The 18804-nt window shown below is 44.1% G+C and overlaps 1 protein-coding gene across 2 annotated transcripts in view; it reads right to left on the bottom strand.

Moving 5' to 3' along the window:
• Window positions 1-18804, bottom strand: part of SLC7A14 (solute carrier family 7 member 14) — a 251765-nt gene that overhangs the window by 159733 nt on the left and 73228 nt on the right. Inside the window, exon 2 of one of the 2 annotated variants that reach the window (XM_069213023.1) lies at window positions 14819-14957. The exons of the other annotated variant lie outside the window; for it this stretch is intronic. The gene's annotated coding sequence lies outside the window, so the exon portion shown is untranslated. The remainder of the gene's footprint in view (window positions 1-14818; window positions 14958-18804) is intronic. 2 annotated transcript variants of the gene reach the window in all.

Consider the following 18804-nt stretch of genomic DNA (forward strand, 5'->3'; position numbering starts at 1 on the left):
TACCGATTTCAATGCTAGTCTCCTGCCTCCCCATTCCTACATTCGAAAACCTGATTCCTCAGGGAGCTTCAGCTGACAGGGGCTGGTCTAGTGAGACTCCCAGTATTCCCTGCCAGTAACCTGCTACCGCAGGCCAGTGCACAACTCTTTGGTCACGACTCTCTGCCTGCCATAATGCTTTCTCTGTGCTCCTGACAGGTAAGGGAAAATAAATTGTGCATTAACATTTCTGATATCCTAGCCTGTTAAGTTAGCTGTGCTGAAACACACAAGAGGCCCAAGCCACATTAGAATGAGAGTTTTTCTTTAAAGCTGCACCAACTGTTGCTTTCAAAATGTTCACTTAGCATGAACAGGGTGGAACAGAAGGGTGTATCCTTCCTTAGCACAGGGGTCCTAAAAACCACAAGTCATTCATATCTTGTTAAGGGGAACTGTGTAAGGGTCAGATAAGTATTTGCAGGGCTACCATGAGCAGCATGCAACATATAGGGGGTCATTCTGACCCTGGCGGCCGGTGACCGCCAGGGTCACCGACCACGGGAGCACCGCCAACAGGCTGGCGGTGCTCCCAAGGGCATTCTGACCGCGGCGGTTCAGCCGCGGCCAGAAAGGGTAAACCGGCGGTCTCCCGCCGGTTTACCACTGCCCTACAGAAACATCCATGGCGGCGGAGCGCGCTCCGCCGCCATGGGGATTCTGACACCCCCTACCGCCATCCTGTTCCTGGCGGGTCTCCCGCCAGGAACAGGATGGCAGTAGGGGGTGCCGCGGGGCCCCTGGGGGCCCCACAAAGTATTTCAGTGTCTGCAATGCAGACACTGAAATACGCGACGGGTGCCACTGCACCCGTCGCACCCCTGCAACTCCGCCGGCTCCATTCGGAGCCGGCATCCTCGTTGCAGGGGCATTTCCGCTGGGCCGGCGGGCGCTCTTTTGGAGAGCGCCCGCCGGCCCAGCGGAAATGTAAGAATGGCCGCCGCGGTCTTTTGACCGCGGTGCGGTCATTTGTCGGCGGGACTTTGGCGGGCGGCCTCCGCCGCCCACCAAAGTCGGAATCAGGCCCATAATCTCTTGTTGTGCAGAAAGATAGATATGGTGAATGACGTCAGTGTAACTTACTCACCCATGAGGCCAACAAGTGCAAGTGCTTCTTTCCAGAGGCACCTCATTATCTTATCTGTACTGCTTGTAGTTGCTTACTAAATGCTGAACTCTTGACCACAGTTTTTTACTACTGGTGTTTGAACCAGAAGTTTGAACTTCAGTCATGGCCTCTATGTGAGACTGCCTGCTGTTCCCAGCTGAAAATCGATTAAACCTATATTATTGTGTCAAAATGATTTGTTTTATTTTATTAACAGATTTCCCTCTAACACCTGTCAAAGGTCAGGAAATGAAGAGAAAATACGAGTGAGATAGTGGGGGCCATATTTATACTTTTTGACGCAAAACTGCGCTAACGCAGTTTTGCGTCAAAAAAATTAGCGCTGGCCAACGCCATTCAGAAGCACCATGCGGGCGCCGTATTTAATCAATGACGTTAGCCGGCGTTAGCCACCGGCGCTGCCTGGTGTGCGTGAAAAAAAACGACATACACCAGGAAGCGCCGGCGTAAGGGGATATGGAGCTTGGGCGCCAAAAAATGGGGCAAGTCAGGCTGAGGCAAATTTTTCGCCTCAACCCGATTTGCGCCATTTTTTCCGACTCCCAACCCCCATAGAAATGACTCCTGTCTTAGCAAAGACAGGAGTCATGCCCCCTTGCCCAATGGCCATGCCCAGGGGACTTCTGTCCCCTGGGCATGGTCATTGGGCATAGTGGCATGTAGGGGGGCACAAATCAGGCCCCCCTATGCCACAAAAAAAATAAAAAAAAATACTTACCGGAACTTACCTTAATGTCCCTGGGATGGGTCCCTCCAGCCTTGGGTGTCCTCCTGGGGTGGGCAAGGGTGACAGGGGGTGTCCCTGGGGGCATGGGAGGGCACCTCTGGACTCCTTCCGAGCCCACAGGTCCCTTAACGCCTGCCTTGTCCAGGCGCTAAAAAACGGCGCAAAAACGGCCGTACGTCATTTTTTTTGACCCGCCCACTCCCGGGCGTGAATTTTGCCCGGGAGTGTAAATACGGCGCACATGCCTCGGAGTCAATTTTTTAGACGGGAACGCCTACCTTGCATATCATTAACGCAAAGTAGGTGTCCACGCTAAAAAATGACGCAAACTCCATGGACTTTGGCGCTAGACGCGTCTAACGCCAAAGTATAAATATGGAGTTAGTTTTGCGTCGGAATTGCGTCAAAAAAAACGACGCAATTCCAGCGCAAACAGAGTATAAATATGCCCCTGGGTCTTTTGTCAGCACTTTAGGCCAAAACTAAATACATTTCCCTGTGAGCTGATGTACACAGGTTTCTCAGTTGAAAGGACAGGGGCCTCTCTACTCTTCATGAATAGGGAGGAAATCTGGGCAGAGTTTTGCAGGATGCTGCTTTCTTTAAGGCAGGCTCTCAACCTGAGAATCTGAGTGAAGAGATGGTGAACGAATCTCAAAAACCAAGAGGACCACAGTCATGCAGACACAGGAGATGCCCTGGAAAAACTCACTCGATGGGGCTAGTTAAACTGTGACTCGGCTAGTAGTAGGCTTACTCTTGTTTTTATTGTGGATTAAAGGGGTTGCTTCATAACGGGAAAGTACCATTCCTAAAGATTAACTAGCCAATGTAAAACAGGACAGAAAATGATATGCAAAAGTGATCCTTGTCTTGTCTTTAAGTCTCATTTCACTCCCTGCCACTTGCAGTGCACCCTTACTTTACCTTCTACTAGCAAAGAAGCATTTCTCCCCATCACATCACATATTTGCAGCCACTTGGCATGTGCTTACAGGTCAAATGTCACCAAAGTATGGCCAGGAAGGGGGCAAATGAGGAATGCTTACTGTGAAGTACCAACTATTCAGCATGAAAAGTCAGAGGGCCCTATTTAGAGTTTGGCAGACATCCCGTCACAAAGTGACTGATATCCCGCCTGCAGGGGTGGCTCCTGCGCTATGGTGGGGAGCGTCACCCCCCACCCCCTGCCAGCAGAAGGAGCTGCAAATCCTTTAAAAATAAAACGTTTATGATTGTTTCATTTTTAAAGGAGCAGGACATGGGGGTGGCGAGCAGTGAGGGGAGTGCACAGAGCACTCCTTTCAGTATTCATGTATGTTTGGCCAGCCGTCTCGAGCCGGCCAAACACACATGCACACAAGGGCTCTCTCCAGCCCGGCACTGTGTTGCCAGGTTGGAGAGAACAAGCCCAGGCTCCCAGTCTGCATTGGAGCACCGAGCCAGGGCGCTCCAGCCAAACATAACGCTGTTTTGAGCAGCCTCATGACTGGCTGCTGGGAGCCTGGAGTGCGGCGGCAATGAGGTTCAGGTATATTTTTGAATTTTTTTTTGTTTGTTTGTTTTATTTCCCCGGCCCTGCCACTTTTCCTAGTCTGCAGCTGCGACTGTCCGTCTGTCTTACTCTCAGTGAATTATATCCACTGGCAATTGTAATATGTAATATGAAAGCTTCTGCATTTTGACAGAGTATCCCATATATCTCAGGCCCTCAGTTCTAAGAAGTGAATGCAAAGTTACTAAACGTGATTCCATCAAAAACTGAAACCTCTTGTGAACAAACATTCCCTTGTGAGGCTAATATAACATTTCATTCTACATAGTTTGTCTCCGGCAAGAAACATTTTTGTTGATAGATAATGATTTTAAATTCTCTGAAATAATTGTTTGAAGAAAACATCTATAATAATACCTTCATAGAGTGTGGAGTCACATTTTTGCCACAAAAAGGTCTAAAGTTTTAAAGTTCTGTCAGCGTGCTCTGTAAACTAAGGTACTGGGTTCAGGAAACATGCGAGTGAGCATTCAGCAGTAATGTGCTTGTTAAATGCAGCTTGTAAAGGCAACATGTGATGGTGTGCAACAATGTGCTTCCTAGCCACATACTCATGGCAACTTTACAAACTGCTGTCTGCCATGTGGCAGTGTGCTGTGCAAAAGTAGCATACTCCAAGCCATTTAACATGGTCCACTGTAACCACATGCATGTATGCTCTACAAATGCAGAGCCTCAAAATACTGTGTTCAGCAAATGTGCAAATGAGTACCCTACACAGCCACACTTGAGTAACCCATGCTTATCTTTAGGGGCGAGCGCAAAATGATCAGTCCCTCTTCTAATCTCTCTTCAAGGGGATTTCAACCACGCCCATGTTACGTCAGTCACTTTCATTGGTTGGTGGGCTTGTCTGGTCAGCCAGAGGGGGAAGGCAGCAGTCCCAACCCTCCTGGGACCTCCGAGCTGAAGGTAAGTGTTTGTGTGTGTTTTTTAAATGAATGTTTGGTCCGTGTGTGTATGTTTGAATGTTGATGAGCTTCGTGAATGGATGGGCATGCATGCGTGTGTGAATAAATAAGGGTGAGTGTGCTTCACGCCCCCTCCTTCCTCAAATTACCAGCCGCCACTGGAGCACCGGTAAACTAGTGGAAACATACAGGGCTCCATGTTTTCCGTATGGTTTCTGGACTACTTTTTCTCTTTATTTCACAGCGTGATCCCGCTGTGTTTTACACAGCATGATCGTGCTCATTTTTGTTTCTCCATTTAATGTGGCAAGAAAAGTCTGGTTAGGAGTTTACAACGCTAATAGCTCAAACTCAACGTAATGCGAGACCTGTTGCATTGCAAATGCTTGTTTTAATGAAGTCTTTACATAGTACTGAATGAGCAAGACTTTTGGGTAAATGTTAATAAATCAAGGGGAGCCATATTACTGAGTAACTGCCTTCCTTTTGGAGGAGGCAGATACATACTCAATGACATGTAGGTGCGGCATCACGTTGCCTTAGGACAACACTCATTCTCACAGAACAAATGATGCAAGCTTCCCAGATTGAGTGTGTGACATGTGTCCCTTTGTGACAAAACCATGTCTGTAACACCTTCCCAAAAATAGATCTACAGTGAGCACAATTCACGTTTGCGGAATTGTGCACATGTGAGCACCACAAAACATGGAAAGTAGACACGGAGAGAAGAACTCAATCTTATCACAACACCTTGCCCCCTGTTGCACATCGAGTTACATTCCTCATCTCTTGCATGTATTTCAACCGTAGCTTTGTGCTGAGTCATGCTACCAAATGGTGAGTCACAGGATGAGTACATCAGTACATAAACATGAGTACATAAACAATGATTGTAGCAAGGAGATTACGGTGAACAATACTTAATATTCACACAAAGAAGCTTAATCCCAAGTGTCAATGCTTCCAGAGTGAAGGATTGTCCACCAAATACCGCCCAAAGGGAAAGAAAATCTTCAAAACTTCAATCATTATCCTTTATCCTTTGAGTACTTCTATTCTGCAGTCATTCAAAGCCCTGATGAATTTGGAATAGACAAAACACGTGTTGGCTAGAGTGGGAGAACAAATAAAAAGAATTGGAACATTATCAGTGACTGCAACATTGTGTTTTGAGTGTCACAGGATGCTATTGGGACAAAGTTTGCAATACCCTTGTGAGATCATGTGTGGAGCTGAAACCCACCACACATAAAGGGCTGTAGAATATAAATGGAACACTGAAAGCACTAATTCCATAAGGGGTCTCAGCTGCTGTTAAGCTGCTGCCTGGAATCTTTAATAGTTGAGGAGCTGTGGAGCCGCGCTAGTTTACCACCTTAAAGAGTGGTAAATGAGACATTTAAAGATACGAGCTGCATTTGAATGAATATTTTGAGCTTTTTATAGTAAACAACACAACAAAACACACTAACACGCAAAGCAACATAACCACACAATTAAAGCATAACAGGGAACAACACAACAAAACAGTAAAAACAGAACACAACGCAGCATATACAAAAGACATCGTATTGCAATAATGCGGCGTAAAAATGCAGCAAAACAAAAACAACAGAACACAATAATGTAACATCACAACAAAATCACTCATTACCACCAGGCGCCTGTGTGCGCAATACAGTGGGAAAAGGGTACTTGCATCAAGTACCGCCTTAATTTTCCACAAGGGACATTAAAGGCCCTCATTACAACCCTGGCGGATGGTGGAAAAAGGGTGGTAAGACCGCAAACAGGCCGGCGGTCATTACCGCCCCATTATGACATTGGTGGTTTGGCATATGCCAAACCGCCAATGTCCCGCACTGTCCGCCACGGTGGTAACGACCTCCAGGCTGGAGACAACGGTCTCCAGCCCGGCGGCCATCACTAGACCGCCGGCAGTATCAGGACCCCACATACTGCCATGAATTTCGTGGGGTTTTGTACTGCCACAAAATCCATGGCGGTATGTACCATCAGTGCCAGGGAATTAGTTCCCTGGCACTGATTGGGGTCTCCCCCTTCCACCTCCCCCCTCCCCTAAGTCCTCCCCCAACACCCACGACCCCCCTACCACCCCCCAAAGGTGGTAGGACCCCCTCCCCACTCCCACCCCCATTGAAACCCCCCCGCATACCCCCCACCCTCCTACACACACGCTCACACCACTCACACACATACATGCGCACATACATGCACACATGCACACATACATACATGCTAAATTTCCCTTACACACATTACACTCCCCGCATGCAGACATGCACTCACAGAACCCATCTACACACGCACACCTCCATGCACACACACACACCACACAACACCCCCTCCCCTAACGGACGATCACCTTACCTGTTTCCCGGAGGGAACGGGATCCATGGGGGCTGCTCCGCCGCCAGCAGCCCATTACAAGAACACCGCCATGCCGAATACTGGGTCATATTACGGTGGGCGGTGTTCTGATGACGTGGCGGTGACGGTGGAGAAGCCTCCACTTCACCGCCGACTGCCAGTATGGCTGCTGGCGGCTCTCCGTCCAAAAAAGGGCAGAGGGTTGCCAGAAGTCATAATATGGTTGGCGGAAGATCTCCACCACTGGCGGTCTTCGGCCCGGCAGAACCTTGGCGGTCTTGAGAAAAGACTGCTGAGGTTGAAATGAGGGCCTAAATATTTACAGTCAAATATGTATGTGATCCTGCTATACTTCTATAGCCTTTCTGCCGTCTGCAAGCATTTTCTTGAAATCGAAAAAATAGAGACAACAAATTCTCGTATACCTTGAGGTGAAAATGGAAGCACATTCTGTCTATGCCCAATTGATATCCATATATAAATATATTGGTTAGATTAGATCATTAATGTGCAGAAAAGCTAATAAAAGAGGTACCTATGGTGGTATTGGCGCATGTTTTAAAAATTATTTTTTCTACATTTCAAAATATTGCCTCTTTTGTGCATGTCTAATTAGTTCATTACCAACATCGCAACTGGATGTGTATCTTCAACAATGATTACAAAGTCTCAGATATAAACGTGCTGATTGCATAGCAATTAATTTCGAACAATTGAGGCTATAATTAAATGAGGATTTCAAGTTGTTCTCTTATTAGATCAGAGTTGGGCACTACTTTTGCATCGTTACATACTTTTAATTAATGTGTGTGCGCGCGCGAGCGCAGGTGGGGATTTGTGCGTGTGTTGTGTTTGTTGTGAAAGATAAAATAGCAGCATTGTTATCAGTCAAATAGAGAATGTTAACATACATTAAAGTTCTTTATCACTGTTTTTCACAACTGGTCTCTGTAAACTAGAATTGAGTTTTGAAAAAGAAGGGTCAAGCCTGGGTGGTGAAAAATACACCCACATCCCTTTTACTATGTACACAATTCATTATTACACGGTGCTTAATTTGTATATAAAAACGTGCCGGTGCCCAAAGCCCTCCTTTTAAACTCGCGGCTGCTGCAATTAAATGTGCGAGAGCCGAATACTGAGGCAGCGTAATCCTGAAGTCATCTCGGGACTCTTTAATCCATTTAAAGCCACTCCCTGCCCCTTCAGCTCACTCTTGCAGCTTTCTACTTTCTCTCTTTGTGACACTTTTTCGTTTTTCCCTTCCTCCGTCTGTCCCATATGTGTCTTTTGCTCGCAGCGAATGCTTGAGGCAGAAGAATAAGCACCGGCCCTCAAAAATAAGTGCCGGTGCTCAGCACCGGAAACAACAAGCACAAATTAAGCACTGATAGTACATTTCTCAATGCTTGTGACAGGGGATCTCCAGCTTCTTTAGTACTGTTCCCTTTCTCCTGAAATGTTTACACAGGAATCCACACTCAAAGTCCAAAAACACTTCACATGCCTAAATATGGTTATTTCATTCCTTTAGACGAGCATTACACAATACAAATGTGTGTGTGTTGTTTGGTAGAGCTCGGATTACCCATTATCCTTCTCTGTCCTTGGTCATATTATTGACTAGGCCTTTTTGAAATGCATTACAATGGGTACATTCACCTGTTGGGCATCTTGGCACTGAATAATAGATGTTTATTGTTATCCCAAATAGAGGTGCTCGTTAACTCGACTTCAGATAGATGAAAGGCTGGTGGCCCTGCAAGGATTCATCCATGTGACCTTGAAGTCACACGGATGTCTGGAGCAGATGCATTAGTCCACTGAGCCACCAAGCCCAGCTATGCTTGTGCGTGGTAGACTTGTAAATTAGGGCTAGTTGGACTACTTATTGTGTTTTCCAAGAGTTGGCAACCTCTTTCTCTCCATAGACAGGATATACCACTATTTGCAAGCCTTTCTGTAACTCTACTAATCACAGAACCTCTGTTCTCTGTATGCTTGGAGATGTCCTCATCTGAGTGAGGAAGAGTCATTCCAGATAATCTTCCAAGAATTACTTCTGCAATCATCTCATTTTGGAGCAAGGGGCAGGTACATCACTTGTAAGCTTTGTAAATTAAGTCAGAAGCGTAGGAGAAACCTAACAGAGATGGAATCCCATGCAACCAGCTCTCGTTCAGTTCTACATTCAGCACGAGTATCTCGCCGCAGTCTCATGGCTTATTCCAAGTGCAATCTTTGACATTCCTAAAATGTATAAAATTCATAGGAGCTTCATTCATGGTGTCCCGGAGTGCACACATCCTTTGGTCATTTCTGGAGCTGCCTTTGGGTAGAAGGCATTGGCTGGTCAATCTGCAGTGTATACAAGGGCCATAGGAACAGGTGACGATTGAGATCCATTTTAAATGATTTTATGTTATGATAAGGATTGTTTTAACTGAAGAGATGTATTTTATGCACTATTAATATTATGATTCTAAGATCCGTGTACTCACCCTTACATACTAAATCTAGCTTGCCCAAGTACTATGCACTTGACAAACATTTCTCAGGTAACAATGAGTCATGGGACAAACAGCCTGTCATATGATTGGGGTCACGTCACTGTTATGTGGGAATCATTCCAAAATGTAATATTTCATCTTATGTTTTTGACACGCTTTAAGCTGTTTGGGCTTTATTTGTGCTTTTTAATACACATATTTAACCCTATATTGATGTTACATGTTTATTAGAAGATTCTGAATTTAAACAATTGTTGAGACAATATTTCTGGTCAGGGGCTTCACATAGGGCATCACATCTCTTTAGGTCTCACATAACCCATCTGGTTGTTTGCCCTTTCGCCACACTGAGCCGTTCCCAATTAATTTGATTGTGAATCAGTAGGCCCGAGCATGGCCACCAATTTAACAGGCGCTAATTTTATGCTACTGGTTTTACAGAGCGACCCAATGCTTCAATTTGCCAACAGTCATTAATTGTTTGCTTTGTCCAAATTGATCTTAATGTTACTCAACGAACACTTGCAATTACTTGCTTTAATTAAGGTGCTTGTTATCTCCTTGTGATCACAGGCAGTGGCTTACCGAGGAAGGATCAGAGGTAAATAATTAGGACTCATAAATTCCATTTGAGGGTGTATGAAACTTATTATCATACAGAAATGAAAGGCAGTGTCAGAACTGAATGTGCCATTATTTTGTGCAGATGTCATCCTCCCATGTGTTTATGAATAGTAAACTGCAATATTTGGCATGCATAATTTATATGCTGTGCAGGGAGTAGCATAGTTAGTATCTGACACATCTCATTCACTGAGCTACCAATGTTTTCAGTTAAAATGCTGATGTGATAAGCAAAGGGCTGGGAGCCATGTTATTAAGGAGGGTGCAATTTGAACAAACCTTTGCAGCACAGTTAAGGGATAGCTGCTTTACATTTTTCTTCGCACAATGTCATTACTAAATAAAAAATAAATCACAAGGGAGAGGGCGGATTTCCCAAGCAGTCTAAATGTAAGCAACAGGCTGGTCAGCTGATGCAGAAAGAGACATAACAGCAAGTGCTGCCAAAGACTTCTCCGAAAGTGAATCTCTGGAAGAAGGAGCAGGGTTCATCTTAGGATACACACCAGTGAGGGCTGAAGTGAGAAGTAGGAGCTGCTGAGTCCAAAGCAGGCAGGAGTGCTTGTACCAATTACCATCTATGGTGGTGGCATGTGCAGCCATGATTGTGGCATGTTTGGTAGTGAGTGCAAGTTAGGCAGTGCGGAGATGTACCAATATAATAGACAAATACGTAGAATATGAATTGAAAAGGCCTGTGGGACCCATGAACTAGGCCAGTGGTTCCCAACCTCTAGTCCGGGGACCCCTGGGGGTCCTCGGAGCCTTCTCGGGGGGTCTGCGAGAGCCTAGAAAATTAAAAAATATGAACAAATATTGACAAATTAGGTCCCCAGCTTCCAGTAATGACTCAGGCGGGGTCGCCGGATTCCCATGATGATTCAGTGGGGGTCCCTGGGTTCCATCAATGTTAAAGTGGGGGTCCACAGAAATCAAAAGGTTGGGAACCACTGCACTAGGGCACTGCATAGGCAGATGCCACTGATGTCTGCATCCAGGCTAAGCCATGACCTGTCTGAATTCACCAACACTGTTTGGCTGCATCCCTCACCTGCAGTTGGTGTTTTATCCCCCGAAATGTTTAAACATATCATCCACCATGAACATCACTTTCCAGTACCCACTATGGACAGGTCCACTTGTCCAAGGTTACATCAGCAAAAACCAATAAAATAAGGTTTAATCAAGAAGAATCAACAATCAATTATTATAAAATACATGTGTTATATCTCTAATTAGTCCTTGTCCAATTACATACCTAGGCGCAGTGACCTAAGACAAGAAAAGAGAAGAACGGCATCACTCTGTTTAGATCTGCACAGTGGCGTAGCCTGCAACCTGTTACTTAAAGAATTACTGCGTCTTATAAGGGATAACTAGCATTATATCAATGTAAACACAATGCAATATAATTTTAAGCTTCCGGTTTTATGGTATTCATTTGGTTGACATTTCCATCTCTATTTACACATATTTATTTTTTCCCTCATCTTATCCATAATTATTTTGTGCTCAGTGGAAAACTTTAAGCTACAATGTGTATCCTTTTTTTATTTTTAATTATTCGATAATCAGGTTGACAAGCTCATGATCCAGAATAAATCTTATTGTCATTATCTCCAGGAAGAATACATAATTACGTTCATTAGACCAGAAGAACATACAAAAGGATGCTCACAGCATTCATTCCTTCCCCAAAATTCAGTTAATTCATTTGAGTTACATCATCTAATAATTCACCTTCTCCCATATGTTTCCAGATACCTTCAGCTTTGCGCTTGGCCCCCCACCCTTTGTGCATATGCCTCCTCTAGTGTCTGCACCTGCGCATCCGAGTAATTCAGGTCTCCTATGTAGGGAGATTCGGGGACTTCCAGATTTGTAAAATTAGAGCTTCAGCCACAAGTGAGCCGATGAAAAAAGGTGTTGCTCACATAGATCCAATTGGCAGTTTGCTGGAGGAATCCCGATTAAAGCCCTGCGTAAATCTGGTTTTATCTCAACCTGAATTCTGTTACTCAGAAAGTTATGGATTTTCTCCAGACAGCTGAACCAGTTTGGGGCAAAGGAAACTTATATGGGCCCAATCCCCACGAGAAGGGTTGAATCTCAGGCATCTTGCTGATGCCTCTGGATAAATCTGATGTATACGTTGTGGAGTACAGTATAAATTCCATTTTGAGAAGGATGCCATAAGCTTGAAATTGGCTCCATGAAGAGCTTTGTACGACATATGGTTAATCTGGTCCAGACTGCTATGTCTAGCTTTCCTTCAATATACCAGGAAATAGAGTCAAACATTGTGCCTGCAATGGTATTGTGTGTATGCCAACAGTGTTGCCGTACGAGTTTCCCAGCCCTTTAAGATTCTTAACGAGGTGGGCCTTACTGATGTGGTCAGAGGTTCCGCTAGCCACTGCTTTACATCTAAGAAGATGTTGTGTAACCTGTGGATCCTAAACTCTACAGGGATACCACCTTGTCCTGACTTAATCTGTTACCATGTTTTGATCTGCCCTGCAAGAAGGAAAATTTCCAGCTTGTAGTACCCCAAGTTAGCCCATTTCCCAGTAATATTTGTAGCTAGGTTCAATTCAACTATTTTGGCATCTTTCAGAGAAATTTGCGGGTGGGTTAAAGAAAAATTATAGCTCGCTTTTATTTGCACAACATTTTTAGGCAGAATATTGGGGGATTTACATCTTGATTTCGCGGGTAGCTTGGGTATTTTAAGCAACACAGGCATTTGGAGTCCTATCTCTAAAAGCATGAGCTGTCAATAGAAACAATTTGATCCTTCTTTTGGTATGGCCGTCCTCTTTAACCAATCTAGGTAGGCGGCTTGATAATATTTACACATGTGTGGGAGTGCACACCCACTATCCTCTACTGACAACTGAAGAGTAGTCAGCTTTATACAAGATTTCCAGCCCTGCCAATGGAATTTCTGTATCATTTGATCTATATTCACAAGGAAAGCTTTTTTGCCATAATCATCACGTTAGAAAACATGAATGTGAATTGAGGTAGCATGGACATTTTGATGACTGAGATCTGCCCTATGATTGATGGTGGCAATCGCTGATAATTAGCCAGAATATTCGCCAATTTCCTCAGAGTGGGCCAGTACTTCAATGTGAACAGTTCTGAGAAGTCATGTATCACAAATACGCCAAGCTGCCTAATTGGCTGAGTATCAGAATATGTAGCCTGCATTTCCTTGGGCAAAATGTTTGTTAGGCAGAGAAATATTAAGGCTTCAGTTTTGGACTGATTGATTTTGTACTCCCCTATATCAGAAAAGTCTTCAATTTTTGCCAAGGCTCTAAGAATATTGTTGCAAGTTCCTTCTGAATAAAAAATAATATTGTCTGCGAACAGTTTAAGCGTTGGGGTGCCAGCAGTTGGAAGAGTAATACCCACGTCCTGTCTGATTGCCAATGCCAAAGGTTTCGATAAACAAGGAGAACAGGACTGGTGACATAGGATACCCCGTCTGTATGGGAACACATCCTATGGTTTGGAAATAATCATGATCGCCGCTTCAGCTCAACAATAGACATTGTCTAACAGCCCTATGAGTTAGTGAGGGGAATCCAAAATGTGACAAGGTTAGAAACATAGTTGCCCACTGAATGCGATCAAATGCTTTTTCCGTATCTAACATCATTGACACTTTAACTTTGTTGATCGAAAAATAGTCTATTCTCTGTATTAGAAAATTTGCATTGCTACTAATAGACCGGCCAGGCAAATCCCTATCTTGATTGCTATGCACTACAGTTGCAGCAAAGGGGGCTAGTCGAAGATCCAGGATTTTGTAAAATAGCCTATAGTGTAAGTGTAACAGGCTAATTGGTCTATATGATCCAGGAGACTCAAGGGGGCTTATCTTTTTAGAGGAAGCTAACTATGGGGCCTTAGTAAACTCTGCTGGAATTTTACTCCCATTCAGAAATTTGTTAAAGACCTTTATCATGTGATCAACTATTTGAATAGCGAAAGTCCTATAGAATTCAGCTTGTAAGCCATCACAGCAACATGTCTTAGCACTCAGGAGGCTCTTAATTGTGTCAAGTATTTCAGCTCGTGTAATTAATGTGATGAGATTTTTCTGCTGATCCTCAGTTATGGATGGGCATTCAATCGAATTGAAAAAAGTTGTGGTTAGATTGGATGCAGGGCAATCCCTCTGAGAATACAAGTCAGAATAGTGTGCTAAAAAACACAACCAATTTGCTCATCACTGGTAGTACCTGCCTTCTTGGTTGCATCCCATACAGCGCTGATCACACCCTGATTTTGCTGTATTTGCATTGACCAGGCCAGAAGATGCCCCGCACATTCGATGTCTTCATAGACTCTCTAAAACATGTTTTTTGGCTACTTACGTAATACAAAATATTCTTTGAGTGCTTTCTTTGCATTCGCAAACTGACAGAAGGATTGAGGAGCTCTCAGCCTCTCATCTTCCCGTCTGGTCAGATCTAATTCTTGGTGAAGTGTAACAATCTCCAGATGTAGCTTTCTGTTTTGCCATGCGACATATACGATACCCTCACCCGTATCTAAGCCTTTCATGCCCCCCAGATTGCATAGTTGGAGGCAGAGCCCTGATTTGTTTGAAAAAAACTCTGTAAGTGTCTGCCGCATGTTTGAAACCCATCCCTCTTGGGTCAGTAAGGATCTGTCTAGTGCCCAACGCATCTCCCCTTTCATGTTATTACATACCTTGAAATCAACAAAAGGAGCAGAATGGTTGGAAAATAGGTTAGACAAAATGTCTGACCCTGGTTCTCCCCCAAGTGTAAGAGATAAAAAAATAATCAATCCGCGATGCAGAATGATATCACTCTGAAAAACATATGTATTCCCGTGATGTGGGATAATCAGTTCTCCACGGATCTAGAAGTGCAAAATCCCACTTACCTGAGCGAATTCCTTGGCGCACCTTGGTTTATTCCGTGTTTTATTGTGTCGTGAACAAACTAGAATCGCATCTTGAAGGAGATTGAAATCGCCGCTGATAATGATGAGTCCAGAGAGGGAGTAAGAGATCGTATATTTTCTGAAAAAAAGATGGGTTTATCTTGAATAGGCCCATTAAGACTGACCAAATGACTAGTTACATTATTAGTTCTCACTGAGACCAAAATCCATCGAGCTTTGTGATCATGAATCACCCATGCTTCTTCCCCAGTAACCCCCCTTGTGAATAAAATAGCAACCCTCCTAACAGTGGCACAAGAGGAAACAAAAAGGCCTGTGTGATATATTTGGGTAAGGCAGGTGGTTTGGCCAATACCTTGAGATGTGTCTCATGCTGGAAAATGGCTTGTGCCACAGTTGATCTAAGCCAGGTCAAGATCGACTGACGTTTATTTAAGTTGTTGAAACCTTTAACTTTAAATGTGACTATTCTAAATTGCTGTCCCTGAGATTAACTTCATTCATCCTATGCTGTTAGTAAGTGATTGGCCCTTTCTAACTGGAGATATCTCAGCTGCTTTTTATCTGATTGCAGTGTCCTGATTATCAGTTTTTTATTATGCGCTGTAGCCACCCCGTGCCCCGCCACCCTGACTCCTGTCCTCCTTGAGCATTCCCTCCATCACAGAAGTCAGGAAAAGAGACTGGTTTTTGTCTGTATTTATCTGTAAAAATCAATAAAAACGGAAAACCAGGAGCCTCACATACAATATACAGCCTCTGCCTGTTTGAATCCATTCACTACATCTGGCTCCACTTCCTTAGCAGATGGTTTACTGGACACATTCACTCAGCCAGTGATTAATGGTGAGGATACTGCCAGTTAGGCAGGGCCAGACTGGCCATAGCAGGCATCAGGCATTTTCCAGGGAGGCTGGAAGGGTGGGGACCAAATTTGCAGCTGTGTGGGCTGGCTTTGTTACTGGGTGTGGATTTTGCAACTGTGCTGCAACATCGGCCTCCAGTTAGAAAAGCAGCAGTGCTTCACACTTGCAACCAACCCCCCAACCCCTTTGGGAGGCTGCTCCGGCAAAATTGCCATGGCTTCTTTGTGTTCCTAGTTTGGTCCTGGAGTTAAGTAAAGGATGTAGGAACTATCTAAGATGGTGTGGGTATAATCCAATTTTCAATAATGAAGACAATGTAAAATTTGTGCAGCGTTGGAAGACCCAGGAGGTCAGCTGATGACTGTGAGTGTATGATTTTGGGGAACTCGGAATTGGGTTTGAGTGGAGAAATGGCGGTTGTGTATACACATATTTTGGGGATTTTGTGCCTAAGCTAGCTGGAATTGGTGCTGATGGAAATGGTTAAGGTAGCGATGAGGGCACATGTTTGAGAGATTAAAGGAGTAAGTTGTGGTTTGGTATCTATAGGTTTTAGGAAGCAAGTTTTCACTGAGCAAATTTACCTCAAAAGCATTGTCTATTCAATTACGCTGTTCTTTAAATTGCATGTTATCAAGGAACAAGTGTTCTAGGATTTTTCACTCTGCAGTAGACTTATTAGTAATGGTAACAGTTATTCTATTACATTATGACAGGTTGTCAGGCAGTAGGTGTTGTAGCATAGCTCACTCAATCGCTGATTTCAGTAACAATTATTCCACACGGTTCAGTCAATGGATTGTTATAGGAAGCAAGTATTTTAACATAATTCCCTACGCAGTAGGTTCCCAAGTAGAAAATCTTTATTAACAGCACAGTTTTATATAGAGGTGCTACAACACCTCCATCTGCCAAAACGTACATCCCATAGAAGAGAATAGGATTTAGATTTTCGCGGACGGGATATCCATCACCGTTGTGATGGAGTAACCCGTCTGCAGAGATCTAAATCAGGCCCTTAGTTCTCAAGCCCAATTTTCAGTGGGCCCGGAGACAATAAATGTCCCTAAAGAACAGTGCTGAGTTCTCATGACCATGTGACTCTAATCATATAATCCCTTCTGATTACTAGGTGGATATTTCTTGGACCACCTAGATGAAGGGAGAATTGAGGCTCATGTCCCGTTATCATTTCTTTGCATTTATTTCCCAACAATATTCACTGCAGTACAGCCATTTCTCAGCAATATCCTTAGTTTTTAGTTCCCTTTAGCATCTTGCCACATATGTACTGCATCATATCTCATTCTATTTACAAGAGAAATCCCACTCTCTATTCCCCCCACTAGGACATACGTCATATGCCATTTTGGGTGCTGTCAGACAAGGAAGCTAGATATATACAGAAGAGTCTTAACCACATAAAGGTTCTAATTAGTGTCATGAACCAATGTCTAGATTGTCTAGAGGAACAAGGAAATAAGGTTAATATGTGTCTACTACATCATTGTGAAAATAAGAAACATTTTGCAAATGGAATGTGCTAAAATGTTGGTGCTAGATGGGATGAAAGCATGTAACTGGGCATTTGTCACCAGACACATACATCTGATATGATTCCCAACAGTGGAACTATTAGTGTTGGCTTCTACCTTTAGAGAGATAACAGTAAAATGCCTGAATTGAAGGTACTCTATATTAGCATTTGTGGGCGCACAAAAATGAGAAAGGTAGGTTCCACACATCAACATTGCTGTCAGGTTCAACATTCATTTTCACAATGCAGTAAATTGAAGACCAGGCCACATTTAACAGTGAAATCAACAGTCACTTGAAGGCAGATGAAGCACATGCCACATAATCCTAGCATGGTTGTTGGACTTTTGCTTATGCAGGGTCATCCCCAGTCTTTTTTCGGCTCCTGCCTCCTATTTTTTTCTGACATGTTGCTGTTGGCTTTTCAACTCTGAGCACTTTACCACTGCTAACCAGTGCTAAAGTGCATATGCTCTCCTGTTTAAATTGTATGTAAGTGGTTCATCCATGATTGGCATATTTGGATTACTAGTAAGTCCCTAGTAATGTGCACTAGAGGTGCCAGGGCCTGTAAATCAAATGCTACTAGTGGGCCTGCAGCACTGGTTGTGCCACCCACATAAGTAGCTCTGTAATCATGTCTCAGACCTGCCCCTGCAGTGTCTGTATGTGTATTTTTACACTGTAAATTCGACTTGGCAAGTGTACCCACTTGCCAGGCCTAAACCTTCCCTTTCCTTACATGTAAGGCACCCCTAAGGTATGCCCTAGGTAGCCCCAAGGGCAGGGTGCAGTGTATGGATAAGGTAGGACATATAGTAATGTGGTTTATATGTCCTGACAGTGAAATACTGCCAATTTCGTTTTCACTGTTGCAAGGTCTGTCTCTCTCTCATAGGATAATATGGGGGCTACCTTTGAATATGATTAAAGTGTAGATTCCCCTAGAGAAGAGATGGACAGGTGGAGTTTGGGATCCCTGAACTCACAATTTAAAAATGCATCTTTTAGTAAAGTTGATTTTGAGATTGTGCGTTTGGAAATGCCACTTTTAGAAAGTGAGCATTTTCTTGCTTAAACCATTCTGTGACTCTGCCTTGTTTGTGGATTCCCTGTCTGGGTCAGTCTGACAGTTGGGTTGTTTTTCACCTCACACCAGACAGTGACACAAAGGGAGCTGGGGTGTGATCTGCATTTCCTGATTAGCCATCTCTGCTAGGAGGGAGGGGTGGAGTGGTCTCTCTCATCTGAAAGGACTGTGCCTGCCTCTGACAATGCTGTCTCCAGCCCCCTGGTGTGTGTCTGAGGCCTTGCCTGGGCAAGGCAGGATTTCACAAGAAGGTGTGAGTCCCCTTTGAAGGAAGGTGACTTCAAAGACTAAAATGGGTATAAGAAGGGCACCCAAACTTACAAACTTTAGAAACACTTCTGGAATCAAGGGGAACCTCTGCCTGGAGAAGAGCTGATCGCTGAGGAACAAGTGCTGCCCTGCCTGTGACTGTGCTTTGTGGAGCTTTCCTGCAGTGCTGCTTCTGCCAGAGTAAGAGGGCAAAGACTGGACTT

The sequence above is a fragment of the Pleurodeles waltl genome, chromosome 11 (assembly GCF_031143425.1).
Source record: "Pleurodeles waltl isolate 20211129_DDA chromosome 11, aPleWal1.hap1.20221129, whole genome shotgun sequence".
NCBI classification, from domain to species: domain Eukaryota; kingdom Metazoa; phylum Chordata; class Amphibia; order Caudata; family Salamandridae; genus Pleurodeles; species Pleurodeles waltl.